The 22,691-nt window shown below is 39.0% G+C and overlaps 1 non-coding gene across 1 annotated transcript; it reads left to right on the top strand.

Annotated features, from left to right (window-relative positions):
- The first annotated feature begins 1,193 nt into the window (after positions 1-1,193).
- LOC131615317 (small nucleolar RNA R71) lies at positions 1,194-1,300 on the top strand. The gene has a single exon (XR_009287738.1). It is a non-coding gene; the product is annotated as a small nucleolar RNA R71 (small nucleolar RNA).
- Positions 1,301-22,691: the final 21,391 nt, after the last annotated feature.

Here is a 22,691-nt window from a genome sequence, read left to right as displayed (position 1 = left end):
GTTATAGTTTCGTTATCCTCAAGTTTCTTTTTGTTTGATAAGATTTCTTTTAAGAACTTAGCGTACGAAGGCATCTCAGTTATGGCTTCTGTGAATGGTATGGTTATGTTTAATTGCTTCAGAAGTTCTACAAATCTTTTAAATTGCGCTTCGGTTTTTGATTTAGCTAATCTCTGAGGGTAAGGAATTGGTGGCTTATAAGGTGGTGGTGGAACATAAGGTTTCTCTTTTTCGGGTTCCACTTCGTTATTGTTCTCATCAGTCTTAGCAGTTTGTTCGTCAGTTGTTTTCTTTTGGGTTTCCTTTGGCTCTTGTTGTGACATGGGTACGTTTTGGGTTCTAGGATCTATGGGTCCATCGTAATTAGTTCCACTTCGTAGTGTTATCGCGTTCGCATGTCCTTTAGGATTGGGTTGAGGTTGAGCAGGAAACGTGCCAGCGGGGGCAGCAGTAGGTGCTTGTTGTTGAGCTACTTGTGAGATTTGAGTTTCTAACATTTTGTTATGCGTAGCTAAAGCATCTACTTTGTTCGATAGTTGTTTTAGTTGCTCGCTATTGTGGATGTTTTGATTCAGGAAGTCTTTATTGGTTTGTTGTTGGGAAGCTATGAAGTTCCACATCATGATTTCTAGATTTGACTTCCTAGGGGTGTTTTGAGCAGCTACAGGCGCTTTTTGGTAGCCAGGTGGTACAGCAGGTGCTTGTCCAGGCGCGTACAACGCATTGTTGTTCTTATAAGAAAAGTTCGGTGGTTTTTCCATCCAGGGTTGTACGTGTTAGAATAAGGGTTTCCTTGAGCGTAGTTTACTTGATCAGATGGGACTCCAGTCAAGAGTTGGCATTCAGCAACTACATGCCCAGTCAATCCACAAATCTCGCAGTTAGGTGCTACAGCGGCAGCGGTGGCTGAAGGAGTGATGGTTAAATTCTCGATCTTTTGAGTTAAAGCGTCTACTTTAGCGTTAACGCGGTCTATACCACTTATTCCGTACATTCCTCCTTTGGTTTGGGCTTTCTCTAGAGCGGCTCGTTCTCCTCCCCATTGGTAATGGTTTTGTGCCATGTTCTCTATGAGTTTGTATGCTTCATCATGGGGTTTGTCCATTAATGCTCCGCCAGCAGCGGCATCTATAGTCATTTTAGTGTTATATAAGAGACCACCATAGAAAGTATGGATGATCAGCCATGGTTCGAGTCCATGATGAGGGCATATTCTAAGCATGTCCTTGTAACGTTCCCAAGCTTCGAAGAGCGATTCGTTATCTTTCTGGGTAAATCCGTTGATTTGACCTCTAAGCATAGCAGTTTTGCTAGGCGGAAAGTATCTCGCTAAGAATACTCTCTTCAATTCGTCCCACGTAGTTATGGAATTGGAAGGCAGGGATTGAAGCCACGCTCTCGCTCTATCTCTCAAGGAGAAAGGGAAAAGGCGTAATCGAATAGCTTCGGAACTAACGTTGTTGGCTTTGATAGTGTCGGCGTATTGCACGAACACGGATAAATGGAGATTGGGGTCGTCTACAGGGCTTCCAGAGAATTGATTCTGTTGAACAGCTTGGACCAGTGAAGGTTTCAGTTCGAAATTGTTCGCCTCAATCGCAGGTGGTGCGATACTTGAATGCGGTTCAGCGCGCGAAGGAGCGGCATAGTCTCTAAGAGGACGAATAACAGCCATCTCTAATTTCGGGGTGATTTGATTGATTTGATCAGTAAAAATCAATTCCTGATTAATCGGAATTTCTGCTACTTCGGGAAGATTGCGAGCTCGACGTTTTACGTTAATGAAACGTTCGATCTCGTTAATTCGTTGTATTAAGTCTCCTCCTTCTGAACGAGTATTTGGCATACAATCGTTCAAAAAGAAAGGGAAGAATTGTCCTAGTCTCTACGGTGTAACAGTGAGTTACGATATCGACTTAAATAGTCCCCGGCAAAGGCGCCAAAAACTTGATCGCGACTTTACGTGTCTATAAATCTGGTAACTGCAAGTGCACAGTCGTGTCGTGTAGTTTTAAAAGATATCGAATCCACAGGGACTATGAATCGATCTACCGTTATCTAAGGTTACTATGTAAAGCTAGGAGTACTAAAATTTCGATTGTTCCTAAGGGAAAGTGATTGTGAGAAAATAAAGAATAATAATAAAAGACAGGTATCAGTATGTATTTCGTTTAACTAAAGGTAATCCGAAGGTCCATTGGCTTTTGCATAATTAAATTAAAAATCTTTACTAATTCCAATTGATTAAAAATCCTGTCTCAAACTTTCGCTCTGTTGATTCAGACTACTATCCTAATCCTAATGTACGCTTTCGCCATCCCATTAGATTTTAGAAGAGCTTTTTGGAAACAATGTAATTAATAAAATGCCTATTTTACGAGGTTGTTATCTATTTAAATCTCCTAATCTCAAACTTTCGCTCTGTTGACTCGGAGCAAGCTAATAACCCTAACGTACGCTTTCGCCATCCCGCTCGAGTGTAAAAACAATTTTTGAAAATAAATAAGTTCCAATTAGTTTTAATACGCTTTCGCCATCCTTAAAACTAATGTCCTATGTCTACTATCCAGTTAAAGTCCTCAAACTTTCGCTCTATTGGTTTTAACCTTTGACCGTCCTAAGCCCTCAAACTTTCGCTCTATTGGTTTTAAGACTTACTAATTAAACTAGACATATAAACCAAAAATAAGTGATAATTAATAAAACATAATTTAAGCCAATTTATTTCGGATCCCTACGGTTAACTTACTTTACATACCGACACCTTTAGAAATTTAGCCAGACATATTAATATGATTAAACATGCATAAATCGGTTCGGTTCATAATATTAGACATATTAAATGGCATATAATATATCATGCAATAATAATATAAATAAAGGCGGTAAATAAAAACCTGAATTAAAATAAATCTGAATTGAATTGAATCTTGAAGTACTCGAACTTCCACCACAGGTTGGCTGGATCGTTCTTCGGAATTTAAATGGCAGAAAATAAAAACAAGGAAATAAAACGATAAATCTAACGTAAGGCTAGATCTACGAAAAGTTCACAACAATTTCCAGTGTAGAAATCGTTGTGAGAAAATAAACGGTTAAATGAAAGCAGAATAAGGAAAAGCAGTTCGCGGTACACTTTCGGCAGCACTTCGTTGGCAGGAAATCGGACTGATTGAAGTGAAGAGACTGGTCCTATTTATAGGAGGGGCTTGCAGTTGCTTTGCGTGGAAAGAGGAACTTCTGCAGACCGGGACGTGGAGACGTGCGTCTCCTATTCTTCAGGGAGACTTGAGACGTGCGTCTCAAGTGGAGAGAATTTAGGGAGGTGGAGACGTGCGTCTCCCTTTTGCTGAGGTGGCAGAGACGTGCGTCTCTGCTTACTTGTGTGGCTTGGGCTGCTCTCCTTCGTGGGCTGGATTGCTTCATTGAGTCTTTGGGCCTCTTTCAGCACACTTGGCCTTTAATTGCACTCCCTTTTTACTTCAGCACCCAATTTACGTCTTTTAGGCATAGAAAAGGGTCGTTTTGGCTCCATTTCTTCTCTTTTTCACAATTCGGCATAGTAAGAGTGTAAAACCTGAAACAAAGCAAAAACACGCGTAATATCGTAATAAATTAAAATAATAACCGGAAAATGCTATAAATATCTATGGATTGTAAGCTAAATATACGATATAAAATCGTGTTATCAGCAACATGGCGCCGCCGGAGAATATTTTCTTGATTATGAATGGTCCCTCGTAGGTGGGAGTCCATTTGCCTCTGGGATCACCTTGTGGTAAGATGATGCGTTTGACAACCAAGCCACCAGTTTGGTATGCTTGACTTTTGACTTTTTTGTTGAAGGCTTTGATCATACGCTTTTGGTATAGCTGACCATGACAAATAGCTGCGAGCCTTTTCTCATCAATCAAGTTTATCTGGTCCAACCGTGTTCAAATCCAATCGTCTTCGTCTAGATTGGCTTCTTTCATAATCCTTAGGGAAGGAATCTGAATTTCAATTGGAAGAACTGCCTCCATACCATAGACTAAGGAGAATGGAGTTGCCCCTGTTGAAGTACGCGCAGATGTGCGATAACCATGAAGAGCAAAAGGCAACATCTCATGCCAGTCTTTGTAGGTTACTGTCATTTTTTGTATGATTTTCTTGATGTTCTTGTTGGCAGCTTCCACCGCGCCGTTCATCTTTGGTCGATATGGAGAAGAATTATGATGTTTGATCTTGAACTGTGTGCAAAGTTCAGTAATCATTCTGTTGTTTAGATTTGTGCCATTGTCCGTGATAATCCGTTCAGGGATGCCGTACCCACAAATGAGATTGTATTTGATGAACCGGGCCACCACATTCTTGGTAACAGAAGCAAATGAAGCTGCTTCTACCCACTTTGTGAAGTAGTCAATAGCGACCAGGATAAAGCGATGTCCGTTGGAGGCAGTAGGTTTGATTTCTCCAATCATATCAATACCCCACATTGCAAAAGGCCAAGGAGCCGTCAGGACGTTTAATGGAACTGGAGGTACATGTACTTTGTCAGCGTATATCTGGCATTTGTGACATGTTCGTGAGTGATGATGGCAGTCTGTTTCCATGGTAGACCAGTAATAACCTGCTCTCAGGATCTTTTTAGCCATTGTATGTCCACTGGAATGAGTACCGAAGGTACCATTGTGTATTTCTTCCATGATCTGTTTTGCTTCCTTCTTGTTTACACAGCGAAGTAAAGTCGAGTCATGGTTGGGTTTGTATAAGGTTCCATTGCTTAGAAAGAATTTGGCAGCAAATCTCCTTAGAAACTTTCTGTCGTTAACGGATGCCCCTTCAGGGTACTCCTGAGCTTCGAGATATCTTTTTACTTCATGGAACCATGGTTTTTTTTCGGTTCCTTCGGTATTGATCTCATTGCAATAGGATGGTTCATCTTGCCTGTAAATGGTGATCATAGGCGCCTCGTTGTCCCATCTGACTTTGAACATGGATGACATGGTAGCTAAAGCATCAGCTAGTTGATTTTCCTCGCGTGGGATGTGTTCGAAAGTGATTTCTTCGAAGTAAGGAATCAAACTCAGCACATATTCTTTGTAAGGAATTAGATTCGGGTGCTTTGTGTCCCATTCCCCTTTGACTTGGTAGATTACCAAGGCCGAGTCTCCGTAGACTTCCAGGAATTTGATTCTTAGATCGATTGCAGCTTTAAGACCCAGAATACATGCTTCGTATTCGGCTATATTGTTAGTGCAATTGAAGCATAATCTGGCAGTGAATGGTGTATAACCTCCTGCGGGGGAAATGATCACAGCTCCGATGCCATTGCCAAGTGCATTAGAAGCTCCGTCAAAAACCATAGTCCACCGGGATCCTGGCTCGGGTCCTTCTTCTGGTCCTGGTTGTTTGTAGTCATTGACTAGCATAATGTCTTCGTCTGGGAAGTCAAAGTTCAATGCTTGATAATCATCCACTGCTTGATGAGCCAGATGATCAGCTACCACACTTCCTTTGATTGCTTTTTGTGAAGTGTATTGAATGTCATATTCTGTTAAGATCATTTGCCATCTCGCTATTCTTTCAGAGAGAGCAGGTTTTTCGAACACGTATTTGATGGGATCCATCTTGGAGATTAGGAAAGTGGTGTGATTTAGCATGTACTGTCTTAGTCGGCGAGCCGCCCAAGCTAAGGCACAACAAGTTTTTTCGAGTAGTGAGTATCTTGTTTCACAATCGGTAAACTTTTTGCTAAGATAGTAGATTGCGTGCTCCTTTCGGCCGGATTCGTCATGTTGTCCTAGTACACACCCCATTGAGTCTTCTAACACAGTTAGGTACATTATCAGAGGTCTGCCTTCCACAGGTGGCCACAATATTGGAGTTTTTTGGAGATATTCTTTGATTTTGTCAAAGGCTAACTGGCATTTGTCATTCCACCTTTCCACTTGATCTTTCTTCAACAGTTTGAAGATCGGCACACAAGTAGTAGTCATGTGGGCAATAAATCGGGCGATGTAATTTAGACGTCCCAAGAATCCTCTGACTTGTTTCTCGGTACGAGGTATAGGCATTTCTTGAATGGCTTTAACCTTGGAGGGATCAACCTCAATACCTTTGCTGCTGACGATGAAACCTAAGAGTTTGCCGGATCTTACTCCAAAGGTACACTTATTTGGGTTCAGTCGCAACTTGTATTTCTTGAGTCTGTCAAACAACTTGTGTAAATGACCCAGATGTTCTTCCTCGGTGTTGGATTTTGCAATCATGTCATCGACATACACCTCTATTTCTTGATGAATCATATCATGAAATAGCGCTACCATTGCACGTTGATAGGTTGCTCCTGCGTTTTTCAGACCAAAGGGCATTACTTTGTAACAAAAGGTTCCCCAGGGTGTTGTGAAGGTTGTTTTTTCCATGTCTTCGGGTGCCATCTTGACTTGATTGTACCCTGAGAATCCGTCTATAAAGGAGAATACCTGGCTTTGTGCGGTATTGTCAACCAGTATATCGATGTGTGGTAAAGGGAAATCATCTTTGGGGCTTGCCCGGTTCAGATCTCTGTAGTCCACGCACATTCTGACTTTCCCGTCTTTTTTAGGTACAGGCACGATGTTAGCTATCCAAGGAGGATAACTTACAACTTTTAGGAATCCGGCATTGAACTGTTTTTCAACCTCGTCTTTGATCTTTTTTGACATCTCAGGCCTACTCCTTCGTAGTTTCTATTTGACTGGAATGCTACCTTCTTTGATTGGCAGGCGATGAACTACAATGTCCGTGTCAAGGCCTGGCATATCTTCATAGGACCAGGCGAATATCTCGACGTAGTCTCGCAGCATTTGAATCAGTCTTTGCTTGATGCTGTGTTCTAAATCAGCCCCTATTTTAACTTCTTTCTTTTCTTCGTTGCTGCCCAAGTTGATGACCTCAATTGGCTCCTCGTGAGGCTGTATGGCCTTGTCTTCTTGTTCTAGCAGCCTTGCAATTTCTCTTGGCACTTCACAATCTTCCTCACTTTCGTCCTCAGTTTGGTAGATCGGACTTTCAAAGTCATGACGGGCAATAGCAGAATCGTTGTTGACTGGATCCAGAGTGTATGTGAATCTGGATGTTAGTTATGTGAGTGTGTGTGAAGAAAAAACATAGCTATTTGAAAACGAAGAAAGAAAGAAAAAGGATCACAAAATTTAAATATGCAAGCGTCCCATGATTTTATTGAATGCACATGATCATGATATGATAAGCCCTTATAGAAGGGCCAGTGTGCTTTGGGCAAGGCACATGACTTTCAGGCTCATGGTTCGATTGTTCAGGAACCATTTTTATCTTTGCACAATATACACAAAGAAAACAGGAAATGGCATTTACTCCTGGTCAAAGGAGATCACATCCTCAGCTTTCCAGTTGTTCAATCCACTGTTGCGAGCAGGGAGTATCCAACTGTTCCAGTTGCAGTTGTCTTCTTCATCTTCCACAACATTGATTTCATTAGTGGGAAAATGAGCCGGTGATCCTTCGGGATAAGGGATATACTCTGCTGGATACGAGAGCCCAGGCTGAGATATCTCTGTTGGCTGAGCGAGATGCTCGATAAGGCCGTCCCATGCAGTCGGGATGATGTTTTGAATAGAGACTTGTGCATCCTGATGAGGAGTGTATTCTGACAGAAAGCAACCTTCGTTATTTGGTATTTCCCTGGCTTCTTCAAAAGCGAAATTGTCATCGTAATGTTCATCCCATCCAGTTGGGACAATGTCCTTCATAGCAATTTGTGAGCTCGGAGGAGCGGAATATTTCACCATATAGTCATATTTGCCGCTGGGTTCTCCTAGCGTGTCCCATACTTCTTTGGGTGGATTTTGATATTGCTCAGTGACGGGACTTGTGAAACTTTTGTCATTTTCAATTTGATCACCCCATCCAGTCGGGGTAATGTCTTCCATAGCAATATAAGAATTCTGAGGTGCGGTATACTGATAATTATACCCGTCACTTGGTTCTCCCACAGCATCCCACATTCCCATGGAAATGGGTGGAATCTCATCTGGATATGGCTGAATGATATGGTTCAAGAACACTCCTTCATCTTCAATAGCGTTTACTTCTTGGCTGACGAAGTGTGACATTAATCCTCCAGAACGAGGACCTTGATCATTCTTTTGATCTTCACTATCATAGCCCAGGCCTAGCTTGTCAGACTTGTAGGGTATATCGGGAAGCTGTCCCCATACTGTGCAATCACCCTGTTCAATCATGGCTTTGGCATCTTTGAGAGAATCCATAGTTGTAGTTGGAGTAGCAGGAATATGCTTGGTGGTAGAGACATCTGGGGAGACCACCTCAAATGATTGGCATGGAGTTTCGATGAATTCGTCTTCCAACTCAACATATTTGGAATTGCTTAGGTGACTAACCACATATTCCTCTTCGCCATAGACTGTGACAATCTTTCCTTTTACTGGATATTTTAACTTCTGATGCAGGGTAGAAGTTACAGCGTTTGCCCCATGTATCCAAGGGCGTCCAAGTAAACAGGAGTAGGCTGGGTGAATTTCCATTACGTAAAAGATAGAATCGAAGATTTGAGAACCCACTCTGATTGGGAGATTCACTTTTCCGTATACCGTTCTTGTTGACCCGTCAAAGGCTCTTACCACAACATCACTTGGTTGTAACACAATTCCTTCGAAGTCAAGCTTTTCTAGTACTGTTTTCGGTAACACGTTCAAAGAAGAACCGTTATCTACTAGCACATGAGATAGAGTGGTGCCATTACATTCAATGGAGATATGTAGGGCTTTGTTGTGATTTTTTCCAGCAGGGGTTAGATCCACATCAGAGAAACTGAGACCGTTGTTCACGGTTAGATTGGCAACACAATTCTCAAATTGGTCGACTGAGATCTCTTGAGGCACATGCGCAGCTTTGAGGAACTTCATCAGAGCTTTGGCATGAGCTTCTGAATATTTTAGCAGAGATAGCATTGAGATTTTTGAAGCGGTGTGCCCCAGTTGCTCAACAATATTGTAATCACTCTTGCAGATGATTTTCAATATTTCCTCCATTTCTTGCTTTGACGGATCCTCAGCAGTGATCTCCACCGGGGTTTGAACTTGTTCAACTTGTGGCTCTTTGCCTCGAGCGCTGTCATCTTGATTAGGAACTGGGACTCGGACTGGACCAGCAGCAACATTTGGAGAAATTTCTGGTGAAAAGATTCTTCCGCTTCTCGTGATCTTGCTGGTACCCACAATATTACCCACAGTTGGAGTAGTTAACTTTGCGGCCTCTTCAGTCGAGGTACCCTGCTTAACTCCATGAACATAAACATTAGTGTCGTATCCCAATGGGACAGCTTTGTCTGAGGAGTATGGAAATGGAGTTGGACTAGCAATGACTACTGATGCCACTTTGAGTGTAGCAGAAATTTTGAATGGAGCCTTGGCAGAGATTTTGAATGGTAAGCTGGAGATCACTGAGGCATCCTCTATTCTCATCCCGTTTGCAAAGACTTCACACAGCACGTCCATAGAAGGGAGCCTCTCAAACATAATGATACGGCGATCCATCCACTTTTGAATTCCCATCCTCAGATTTTCACAACCATTGGGCAGGTATGAGCAGTCGGGGTCACACCCTGGAAAGTAACCAGCTTGGATTAGCTTTCCTTTGACTTCGCAGAGTGGAGTTGATAATTCGTTCACATCATAGATGTAAACAGTGTCCAGGATAGCGTTAACAGTTTTGTCATGCTTTGGCATAGGTGCAGTGATGACATTTGGAGTTTCTGGAGGATCGAACTCAATTTCCCCAGCATCTATCATATCTTGTATTTTATTTTTCAAGGCCCAGCAGTGATCTGCGTCATGTCCTGGAAAGTTTGAGTGATAGGCACATGTTGCATCAGGGCGATAATTCGGAGAGGAAGTGTTGACATTCTTTGGAGGACCCTTTAATGTGACCAGATCTGCTTTTAGCAAGTGCTGCAATGCCTGAGAGATTGGCATGTTGATTCTGGTGAAATTTCTTCTTGGTGCATCTGGTCGATGCGTATATTTTGGCTGTTGATCTTTTTGAGGTGCAGATGCGGAGATCAGAACTGCCCCTACAGATTGATGCTGCTCACTTTTGCGACTTTTCTGAATTTGTGTTGCATTGACCTCATTTCTCCCGCTGATGGGCCTTTTTGTAGTACCAGAGGAGGAACCTATTTGAATTTTTCCATTTTGAATGCCACTTTCGACACGTTCTCCGGTCAGTATCAGGTCAGTGAAACCTGATGATGAGCTTCCCAGCAAATGGCTATAGAAAGGACCAGTTAAAGTGCCCATGAACATGTCGACTAGTTCGCGATCAGATAAGGGTGGTTGAACCCTTCCAGCCATATCTCTCCACTTTTGTGCATATCCTTTGAAACTTTCTTTTGGTCCCATAGACATGCCCCTTAGTTGAGTACGGGTTGGCGCAAGATCAGCATTGTATTGGTACTGTTTGTAAAAAGCAGCAGCTAATTCTTCCCAAGTATGAACCTTGGTATTTTCCAGCTGGTAGTACCACTCGAGTTGTGTACCCGACAGACTTTCTTGGAAGAAGTGAATCCACAATTTGTTATCTGTTGTATGAGGTTGTATCTTCCTCACATAGGATCTCAGATGTAGTTTCGGGCAAGAAACTCCATCATATTTTGCAAAGACATGAACTTTGAATTTTGGAGGGATAACAACATCCGAGATGAGCCCCAGATCATTGAAATCTAAACCAGGTACTTTTTGTATCTCCATAGCTTTCATACGGTCTTCCAGCTGTTGGTATTTGTCATCATCCGGTTCGTCCCCAGAATGATCATCTTCTTCATTTGAAGAGAGAGAGGGTTTAGCAGAACCCTGGTTGCTTTGATTGTCTTCTTGTTCACCATCACCGACTGTTTCAGGGATCGGTGGCTTTTTGAACTTTTTGACTGGGATTTTGATCTTCCTTTTCAGGTGACTCACGCCTACAGATCCTTTGGGCTTCTTTTTCTTCTTGATTATCAGGGCTTTCAGTTCTTGTTGCCCCTTTGCCAGTTCCAGAATTGCCACTTGAACTTGGGCATTCTGTGCTTCAAGGTTCTTGATGCTTGTCTCAGATTCCATCTCTTCTGACTGAAATAAACAGCGAGGAGATGAGAAATCCGTCATGAGAACCTGTTACGCAATGTGTATGACTGGATGCAATGTATATGAATGAAATGTATATGCAATGTATATGAATGCAATGCAATGCATGAAATGAAATGTGTGTGCAATGTTTTCAAGGATCTTAGAGTTTAGATTTGTTAAAGAAGAAACAAACATTAGTTAATCAATTTATTCTCTTTTTTTTCTTTGCCTCATTTGGGCTTACAAGACAGAAATAAAATAAATGATCCTTCAGGTCTCCCATGGACGCTTTCTCTTTGCCCCCAGGAATATGTTGATCTGCTGTTCTTCTTGAAGCTGTCCGGTGAGCTCCAATATCCTTCTCTCATAGTCCTGACAGTGTGCTTTGAAGGTGTCTCTTTCCTCTTTTAGTTGAACCCAAGATTTTTGCAACTCTTCTAGGTCAGTTGGCATATCCGGGTGTAGAATAACTTGAGGTTCGTCTCCTTCGACCTCTGGCTCAATAGTCACAGGTAAAATAGCGGGATATGGCATAATGAGTTTCTGAGCATGAGTGCGGACCCATCTGAGGTAATGTTCCATAGGGATAGAATTCCATTGCCCCAAAGTTTTGCTTTCTATTCTATAGACATTGTCCCATGTATGTATGAACCTTCGTCGGTGTCTATGAGAATCATTCTCGTAATCAAACACAATGCCACGGATAATCATGTCATGAGGACCGTTGCTCCTTGCATATCCGAATTGGCGTAGAGCTAAAGAGGGATTGTAAGTGATGCCTCCTTTGATGCCAATGAGTGGCACATTAGGGTACTCTCCACACTGATCAATGATAGTAATGTCTCTTTGAAAGAAGTTGTTCCACCGGATATCTGAATGAGACAAAGACATAATCCTGCGAGACCATTGCATTCTTTGTTCATTTCTCAACACTGATCGGGAAAGATGAAATGTAAACCACCTAGCCAGTAGTGGTATACAGCACATGAGAGTTCCTCGTTTCTTCATGGTACGAGTGTGTAGAGAATGTAGAATGTCTCCCAGCAATGTTGGTACCGGGTTACGGATTAGGAAAAGGTTGATGATGTGTACACTTATGAACTGGTCGGGATTTGGGAATAAAACCAAACCATAGATCAAAAGGGCCATAACCTCCTCAAAAGCTGGATAACTTTTGTTTTCTAGCAGTAGTCGAGCCTTTTCCAATAAGAACTTGGCAAGCAAACCCTTAACTCCACTCTTTGTTTCCCAATTGGACTCGATTTCTGATTTTCGCAGATGTAAAGCAGCAGCAATGACTTCAGGTTTTGGAATCCTTTCTAAACCAGTGAAAGGTAATTGATTTCGAACAGGTAATCCAATTAGTTCAGAGAATTCTGCCAAAGTGGGTACTAACTGGTAATCTGGAAAGGTAAAGCAATGATGTTCAGGGTCAAAGAACTGGAACAGGACCCGTATCATGTCTTCTTCAAATTTTGAGGTAACCAAATGGAGTAGGTGACCATGCCTTTCGGTGAATTGAACATTCCTGGGGAATTCTGACACTAAGTCTTTTAGTTCAGATGGTACCGTTGAGATGTTGATTCGGATGTAATCTCGGGTGGCGGGAGCCATTACCTGCAAAAACAAAGGTAAACTCTTTGATCCTTGAAGTGTTTTGTGAGAAAATGATATGCTTATGATGCAAACATGTGGCACACAAAAACAAATCAAACAATAGCCTTAGGTTTAAAGGCTTGCATGGAGCTGATAGGTGATACCCTCCCCACTGAAGTTGAGTTGGTTAAAACCTGTCCTAGAATAGTATTCGGGTTCTATGATCCTTGGAAGTAACATCTCAATACGGCGCTCGAGCGGCCGATCAAAATATTCCTCGAGGATAACTAACTTCGATCAATTTCAAAGTTAGCCACTTAATAGGCCATAAGTCAAGTTCAACTAAAAAGGTTCTAAGACAAATTAGTGTTTAATGACATTTCGGAAGCCTAATATACTCCTTGATCGTTTTCAAGGGACATCAGTATAAACCAAAGTATCGCACTAACGATGACTACCAGATCAACCGTATCGGTACATGTCGTACAGTTTCCTTGGTCTATTGTCATATACTTAAGGTATCTCGAGATTCGGGTTAGAATCTTTCACACAAGCAAAATACCCAAACAAACCTTTGAAAAATAGAGAAATCAAGTCAAACAATTGAAAACATCGAAGTAATCTATTCTCTTAAGGTAACCCCTTTAGAAAACATTTTGTTTTTGAAAGTGACTCCCCAGCAGAGTCGCCAGTTCTGTGGACCTCCGTTTTTTTTCGGGCCATACCTCTGAGCGGGAGAGATACGTGAACTGACTCTTTTTTATCGCTTATGCTTTCGCATTTTTGAAAATTCACAGAGTCGCCACCGACCTTTTATTTTATCCAATTAAGGAAAGGTTTATAAAAGAAACAGAAAAAAGACCTTTAAGAAATTCTGGGTAAGGGGGTAGGTTATACAAAGGGAAGGTGTTAGCACCCTTTGTATCCATGGTTATCCATGGGCTCTTAAGTTTGCTTAGCTCACTTGTTTTTCGATCATTTTTCAATTGCTTTAGAATGCTCATATGTGGTTTCAAATACCTTTGTAAATTGAATTTTGTAATGATCCTTGTGTGGATGTATACAAAATGTTTGTTTATCTTTCGAAAGATGTTTTGAAAAGAACGTTAACTTTGTAATGATCCGTGTTTGGATGTATACAAAATATTGTCTTTTTGGAAATTTTTTTTGAAAAACAACAGTGTATGAGAATTTTGTTTGTTTTGATTTGAGCAAGCAAACTAGGAGGTCTACCCTGAGTTGTAAGGTCTTTATCCTTATTTCCTTTAAAAATCTATCCTTTCACCGGATACAAACAAAAGGTTCGATTTTGTACTCGAAACAGTGGAATTTTGACTTTGATTTTGAAAAGAATGAGAAGGGATTACCTTAAGAGGTGCAAGTGTGATTGTGTTTGTATTCAGATATTTTATCTTTGAAGTTAGTGATCTAACAGTTCAATTTTATCTTTGACATACACGCAGTTTATATTTGCTGGAAATTAAAATGCGGAAATGTAAAGTGCGGAAAGTAAATCTACGCTATTACATCGATTGTGCAGGAAATGTAAACTAGCCTATTTACATGAATTTGACATCCTATACATTTATCTAGGAATTTAAATTGCAAGAAAAATAAAAGGCATGTTTTTTGGATTTTTTATGATTGATTTTAATTATAATTAATGCATGATTAATTAAATTAAAATGAAGGAAAAAGATGAAAATATATTTAAACCTAGAAATTAAGTTTAAAATATGTACAAAATATTTGTCAATTAATTTTAAAACAAAACTAATTTTTTTGGAATTTTTGAAATTGATTAAGCTATATTAAAACATAATTATGCAAATAATTATACAAATAATTAAAACTTAAAGAGAAAATTATCCTAAATATGTACAAAATTAGTTTATAACATATAAACAATATTTAATATAAAGAACAATTTTTTTTATGATTTTTTGATTGGTTAGAATAATTAAAAAGCAAACATATAAATATATACTAATTAATTATGCAAAATATTGAAATTTTGAAGAAAAATAAAATATTTTTATTTCAGAAAATAATATATTATTTTAGAAGTCTAAAAATATTTTTTGTGTATTTTTTGGATTTTTAAAACTATTTTTAATTAATTTTGCAAAGAAAATTAAAATAAAATAGAAAATAAAAGGATACATGATCATGTGTGATTAATCTAAGAGTCCATGGTATGGGGATTCATTCTGATGCGTTGGATGAGTCATTAAATGGGATCAGATGGCCCAGATATTGAGGCACGTGGTAAAAGTTACACCTGCAAAGCACAGAATCAGAGACAAATTTAAAAAAACACGCGCGCGTCTGAACCAATGGGGGGAAGACACGTCTTCGTCTTCAACCTCCAGACAACACCTTTAACAGCGCTTTTGTAAAAAAGCGCTATAATAAGTGATGCTTAAACAAAAGCGCTATAATAAGTGATGCTTAAACCTGCAAAATAGCGAATAGGGGTAAACGTGTTTATAAATTTGGCGCGACATGCCTATTCAATTCGTCTAGTCCATACGAATTCAGTGGTACCACTTAGAACCTGTAATTTTGCTTATTTCAGAAAGCCCTAATTTGGAGAGTATGAACCCTAAAATGGTAACTTCGTATATAAGCAACCAAACCTTAATTAAATGTCCAGAAACGATCTACACACCACACTAAGTTCAAATATATGTCTACATCTTGCTAGATATGCGTGTGTTATGAAATATGAGTTAGTTTTAGTTTGAACAAACCGTGGCCTAGGTAGCTCGATTTATGAGGTTTCAAGACTTGGAAATGATTGAGATATGTTCAGTGATGCTTGAGGAAGGTATTAGAATGTTTAGTTTGTATGGAAAGTGACTGGAATTCAAAATTCGAATTTGAGATTTCTTTGAAAAGTTTCAAGTGATTACAAGTGTGTTACAAGCAAGGCTTTGTTTCTGAACTTGTCTCCCTTCATTACTGAAGTATGCTAGCCTATATATAAGCATTGAAGTGCTTAAAATCTAAGCTAGAAAGCAATAAGTGCTTTGTTGAATTTTTGACTTTTTCCACATGTGTAGCTTGGCATTTAAGCCACTATGGCTTGATTTTCTTCTCTCCCTCTGTGTCGCGGGCGAAAAACCGTTTTGTTCCTCTTTTTTGTGGGATGAGACACCTGATGCCTTCTTTGGGCTCGAGTGCTCAAAAAAATGATTTTTCTTCTGTACCGACCAAACTTTTTATTATTTCCAAAGGAGGAAAAGGAAAAAAGCTGCAATAACCTAAAAGTGGGGGGAGATCTTGGGTAAGAGGGTTGGTTATACGAAGGGAAGGTATTAGCACCCAACGTATCTGTAGTACTCTACAGGGTTCTTTATTGTTTTTTATTCTATGCTACGGTGAAGGTTCTGTTGTGAAATAGGTGGGACCTAAGGTGTTTGTTTGATTATGCTCGCAAAGATCATCGCGATCCTCTGCATACATATCCCTTAGAGGGAATCAGAGCATCTGTAGCTCGGGGTCTACGGGTGCTAAGGTTTGAATGGTTTTTTTTGTTTTGTTTTGCTCGCCAAGGATCGACCTTGTGCCTACGTATTCTCAAAGGGATGTTGAGAAAGTCAGAGCAATCGTAGTTCCCACTTATGCTAGTGGAAGCAAAGGAAAATAGACAAATGTCGTCTAAATGCTAGATGTATCTAATCTATATCATCACATACATCTATTTAATTTTGTTTGAAAATCTTTTCATTATAAGCCCGGGGCCATGCCACTTAGGGTGCTTAGAATGATAAAGATGTTTTTGTTTAACCAGCCTTGTGGCAAAAGTTTCAATGAAGTCAGCCTTGTGACAAAAAATTTGATTAATCAGCCAGCCTCGTGGCAAAAGTTTCAATGAAGTCAGCCTTGTGACAAAAGCTTTGATTAATCATCCAGTACGGTGGTAAAACAGTTTGATTGATTAGCCAGCCTTGTGGCAAAAAAGTTTGATTGATTGATTGATTGATTGTTTGTGATGATATAGAAGAGATACTCCTAGCATAGAGATGAAAAATGTCTAATCTCCTAGGGTATTTGATTTGGATATTGGGGATGCTTATAAGAAGCCCGTGGGTCCTTGTACGAAGCCCAAGAGGAGGCTATCCGAGGGTCCTTGCATTGTAAGCCCAAGAGGAGGCTATGGGAGGGACAATCCAGGGTCCTTGCATTGTAAGCCCAAGAGGAGGCTATGGGAGGGTCTCTAGTTTGTACAAAGCCCAAGGGGAGGCATGGTATAGTTGGTTTGGGCTCTTAGAGCGATTTCACCGGGAAACCATACTCTATGTCCTAACCTAAACTAGTGGAGATTCTTTGCACAAAGCCCAATAGGAGGCTATGGGGAACCTAGTGTTGTACTAAGTTGAACAAGTATATAACACAATCACACATATGAACAAGTACAAACAAATATGCACAAGTACATGAACAAATATGAACAGTTATATGAACAGTTATATATGGCAAAGTGTGTGTATATAATGGAGTTTATGAAGGAAATATACCTGTAAGCATGATCCATTTGTATACATGGGGCTCGGGACTCATACTCGGGGAGAGGTCCACTTGAATTTATTCAAAAGCTATGTAAACAGGTATTTACAAAGGCTTGGGACTTATACCTACATGGAGGCCCATGATATTTTTGGGAAGATTTAAAGGAAACCTTCATTTTTGGTTTGTTATTCAAAGTTAAAAAAACCAAACTGATCGAGATATGTACAAAAGGCGTACAATGAAATACCTAATTTCATGTACTGGAATGGGTATGTACGAAAGGGCTCGGGACTTATACCTACATGGAGGCCCATGGTATATTTTATAAAGGGTTAATGAACTTTTTGGTCCCTCTAAATATTGCAGATTTCGTTTTTAGTCCCTCCAAAATTTTCCTTTAAGAAATCGTCCCTTCAAAATTGTTCGTCTAAACTATTGGTCCCTAACGTCAAATTTGCTAGAGATTAGCTACGACTTTAGCCACCGATTAGCTACGAAATTTGAATTTAGGGACCAATAGTTCGGAAGAAAAATTTTGAAGGGACGATTTCTTGAAGGAAAATTTTGGAGGGACTAAAAACGAAATTTGAAATATTTAAAGGGACGAAAAAGTTCATTAACCCTTTTATAAAACATGGTTGATTGTTTTTATTTACAGGACGCGAGGTTTCGCTTTTGAAAAACTGTTTGAAGATTTGTTTGAAAAGTTTATTCTGTTTGAAGAAAAACTGTATAAAAAGAAAAGAAATGGGACTTACACTCTCTAATATTCGAGAGGCCCCTTGTTTTATTTTCATAAAACAGGGTGGATGGTTTTAAAAAAAGATGTGAGATTTATTGTTTTGAAAAACAGTTTGAAAAGTATTGTTTTGAAAAAGGTTTTCTGTACAAAGAAAAAGAAAAGGGACTTATACTCTCTAATATTCGAGAGGCCCCACTTCATTTTGAAAATCATTTGATCAATTAAAAAGGTTTAATCAATAATTTCAAAAAGAAATGGTTTATCGCTTTTGAAAAGAATCGCGGTCGCTCGCTTTAAAACGATTTGAATTTGACAAAAGTCAACTTAATTAAGTTTAAAACAAGTTTTAATGTTTAATTAAGACCTAAGTGATTAGGGTTTGATCAAAAAAGTATTTACAAGTGATTAGGTTTGAAAATTAAATGAAAAACAATATTTAAAGTATTTAAAAACACTTAAAATGTATCATTTTAAACCTAATTAAAAACACATTAAATAAATCTTTTTTTGTGATTTTTTTTGATATTGTCAAAATATGTATATTAAATAAGAGGTGTGTAAAAAATGAAGAGAAAATAAATTAATTTGATTGGTTAAATTAAATGTTAAAGTTGTGAAGAAAATGAAAGAAAATAGGTGCTAAAAAATTGGTTTTGTCTCCACAAGGGTTTGAACCCACGCACCCACGCTTGCAGACCAAAACATGGACCAACTGAGCCACGCTTGTGGCTTGTTAAACATACGCGTTCGTTTAATTATATTTTGAAATTGATATTTGAAATTTCTGAACCAAAAACGCGCCAAGTACACAATCCCAACTGAAATTTGAAAATCTCTAAAACTGTGTTGTTTTGATCAAGTGAATAGCCTATCTTGCTCGATTTTTCACCAGGAACATGATGGTACCATTTAATTTCATTTATTTTTGCTCTAAGATGGTTAATTTTCTGATGAACACGAAGAACCCTAATTCTATGATTCAATCTGAAATCGTGTATGTGCAAGTTATGATGCAATTGATTGAGGGTTAATGATCCATATGTATGCAGAAACATGATGGCAAAGCAATATTTCATTTATGATGCGTGCAAATATGAGTTTGAAGTTCAAGTGACTTACCTTCAAAAACGGCCAAACTGGGAATCGAATTCTGCAGTAGAGGTGTTACAGAAGTTGTTTGATGATCTGGATAGCTTCAATGGACCATATGGAAGGTGTCTGGATGCTTGGAGTGGATTAAAAACATCTGGATCAGTTGGTGGAACCCGATCTGCAGTAGGAGCAAGTGAGAATCGAGCTTGATGATTCTGATGTTTCAGGTTGATGATGAGTGTTTGGATAGTTCATATGAAGTATATGGATGGTGTTTGAAGTGTTAGTTTGGATAGAAATGACCTGGAATTGATTTTGGCATGATAAGGCTTAGGTTATGCATATTTGGAGGTGAGATGATGATTCTGAGTTTTGAGGTGTTTTTGGGTGCATGAGTAATTCAAACACATCCCATATGATGTTTATGGTTTGCTAGAATCATCACTTTGGCCATAGCTTCAAGGATTTGGAGGTTGGGTTTTCTACCTCACTTTGAAACATGAAACTTGCAATTCAAGAAAGAAAGAGAAAACCTATGCTTTGTGAGGTTTTGGTGTGAATTGAAGAGTGATTTGCACCTCTATTTATAGGCCAAACATTCTGAACTCAGAGCTTTGCAACTTGCTTCTTCTTTGGTGATTTGGCACTTAAAGGATAGAAAGGAATCTTACCATTAAATGCATATGGTTAAAGTTACTAAACCATGGTTAAAATTGGCTATGCTTCTTATCTCTTTCCCATCTGTCTTAAATCAGAAAAATATCTTCAATCATTGCTTTGGTGTATCATTACTTGCATTATTTGGCAAATTGGTTCATAACTTTGCAAAAATGGCTTGAAATTTCAAGTGAAATGGTCACTAATGTCAAAATTCAAAACCATAGCTACACTCCATATTTTTTCATGCTCTTTGACATTTTGGAAAGCTCATGTTACATACTTCAAAAGCCTAGTTGAAAGTTTCTTCAAACTCTTTAAGGAAATGGGTGAAAAAGATCCATGAACTTTGAGAAAAATGAAGTTTTAAGTGAAGTTTTCAAAAAGTATCAACTTTGAAGCTCCATATCTCTTAAATGGTTGATCTTTTAAAAAAAATTTATATGTGTCAAAGTTGTTTATTGGATCAAAATCTACAACTTTCATGTTGGAAGTTTTTTTCAGTTTGTAGGTGAAATTTTGAGAAATTCCCTTCCAAAGTTTGGAAAAAACCATGAAAAACACTTAGAAAAATTTTCTAAGTATGAAAAATCAAATTTTTGACTTTTGATTCTTGATTGATTTTCTTGATTTTCCTTGATCAAATGACTTCTCATATCATATATTGATGATTCAAAACTTCAAAAGTCATGGTTGACCAAAATTCCCCAAAAGTCAAAGGTGTTCTTGTACAGTTGACTTTTTCAGACGAATCGCGTTGCTGGAGATTTCAAATGAAACAGGCTATCCTCACCAAATGAGTGGTATGAATGGATCATATTGAAGCATTAGAGGATATTGAGCCATGTTTTGAGTTGTGGCACCATGTCCTGATTAAAAAGTCAGTTGTTCAGTGAATTAGGTGAAAAACCCTAATTGTCGACCTGATGAAATTTGATGACTGTGGATCTTGAATTGAGATGTAATTTCCATTGTATATTGTCATAGGGATTATTTGAGGATGATTGAAACCTTTGATTGACTTCCTGGGGGTTTTTAGGGTTTCCCAAATGTGATCCCTGATTTTAGTCCCTGATAGTTCCAAAACCCTGATCTGAGGATTTGTCTGATCAATCTTTGTGCAGAAGATGTTATGAGTCAATGGATTAAGCCAAAATGATGCACTTGGGGTCTTGAGGTCATGTCCCAAGTCATTAGGTCAAACCCTGAGCAAAAGTCAGGAGTATACTGTCTTCAGTCAAAACCCTAATCTGATTGATTCAAAGCTGCTGAGCTTGTTGAAATGAATCTCTGAGGACCATATGTTGATTGTTGATGCAGATAATTCATTTGAGATGAAGGGAGAACAAGACCTTAATTAATCATTACTTGTACCGATGAGTGATTTCCTGATTAAATCCTGCTGAGTCACAAGTAGCAAACACAAGCTATGCAATTTGTTAGAGATGCAAATGATGCATATGCAAATGATATGAGGTGGTATCTTAGGTCAAAAATTGGGGTATGACAGATGCCCCTATTTAAGTTTCTTCAACCTGAGATATGAAGATTGAAAATCTTCGTTTTGATAGGGTGGAAGAGACTTAAATATCAGAAGACGCGAATTTTGGACCTAAGATACCAAAATTGCGAATGATGCAAGGATATCTTTACCGAGGGAATATCAAAAACTGACTCCACTGGGGAAAAGAGATTGGGAAGGATGTCTCAATCCGTTTTAGGAAGAGAATCCGTTCTTGTTCTTTTTGGGAAAGCAAGTGTATGCTTCACCGGGGAATGATAGCTTTGTAAGAAAAGCTTACCTATCGGCATTATCGACTATCAGCATGGGGATAGACTTGTTTAATAATGCGAAGGTGAAAGGTATGAAACTGTGTTACCGACTATCAGCATGGTGATAGACTTGACAAGGTAAAAAGAGTTTCAAAGGTTTGGTTAATATTACCGACTATCAGCCTCGTGATAGACATGTTGAATAATATAACCAGAACAAAAAAGGTTACCGACTACCAGCTCTGTGATAGTGGTTTTGAAGACATGACCAATTATCAGCCAAGTGATAAAATGATCCTGGAGACTTTGCTAGGGAAATTACTGGTTATTCAGCCTTGTGAATAGCAATAAGGCCCTGATCGTCAAATGATCTTCATGATTGATTTCCTTGAGAGGAATATTGTTTTTTGAAAGAGACATAAGCTGCTCAGATGACGAGGCTATTGCTTATGGTCTGTTTTTCACGACTCTGTTTGAGGAATCGGAACTTGAATCTTTTGGTAAAGACAGGGTTCTAACCAAGAATGAATTGGAAAGAAATAGTCAAACAAGACTTTGTACCCATGAGGAATGAACTCAACTGGGGATTTCCTCCTTTGTTTTGAAAAGAGAAACTAAAGCAACCTTCTTCCACGAGGAATGATCTCAGTGGGGAACTGGAGAAACAAAATGTTCTTTCTGCTTATGGGTGACAATCTATTGGAGAGATGACACGCCCATACCTGCTTCATTTTTTCTTTTTTCTCTTTTTTTTCTTTTTTTTGGGATAGATATATCCTAAACAAGTGATTTTGAGGCAAACATTAAAAAATGCAAGAATGCATAAATGATGTAAATATGTATGAAAGATGAATGTCATGAATGTAGCATGCATACTGACGATACTGACAGACAGAGGAGTATATACTGGAGAAGGACCGGCGTCGCGATACAACCAGATACTTGGCAAATGTTTTTCAACACGGTGTAGATAACACAGGTGAACAATGCTGTGTGCTTTAAACTTCTCTGGGGAAGATGAGCATCTTTTCTTATTGAGAGGGAAGAACTTCTTCACTGGAGATGGAAAATCTTCGTCACTGAGGATAGGAGAGCTTCTTCACTGGGGATAGAAGAGCTTCTTTACTGGGGATAGAAGAGCTTCTTTACCTCGAGGGGTAATTGCTTCAAGAATTATTTTTTTGGGACAA

The sequence above is a fragment of the Vicia villosa genome, linkage group LG6 (assembly GCF_029867415.1).
Source record: "Vicia villosa cultivar HV-30 ecotype Madison, WI linkage group LG6, Vvil1.0, whole genome shotgun sequence".
NCBI classification, from domain to species: domain Eukaryota; kingdom Viridiplantae; phylum Streptophyta; class Magnoliopsida; order Fabales; family Fabaceae; genus Vicia; species Vicia villosa.
The sequence above is the reverse complement of the archived record's forward strand: the minus strand, read 5'-3'. Positions and strand labels throughout refer to the sequence as shown.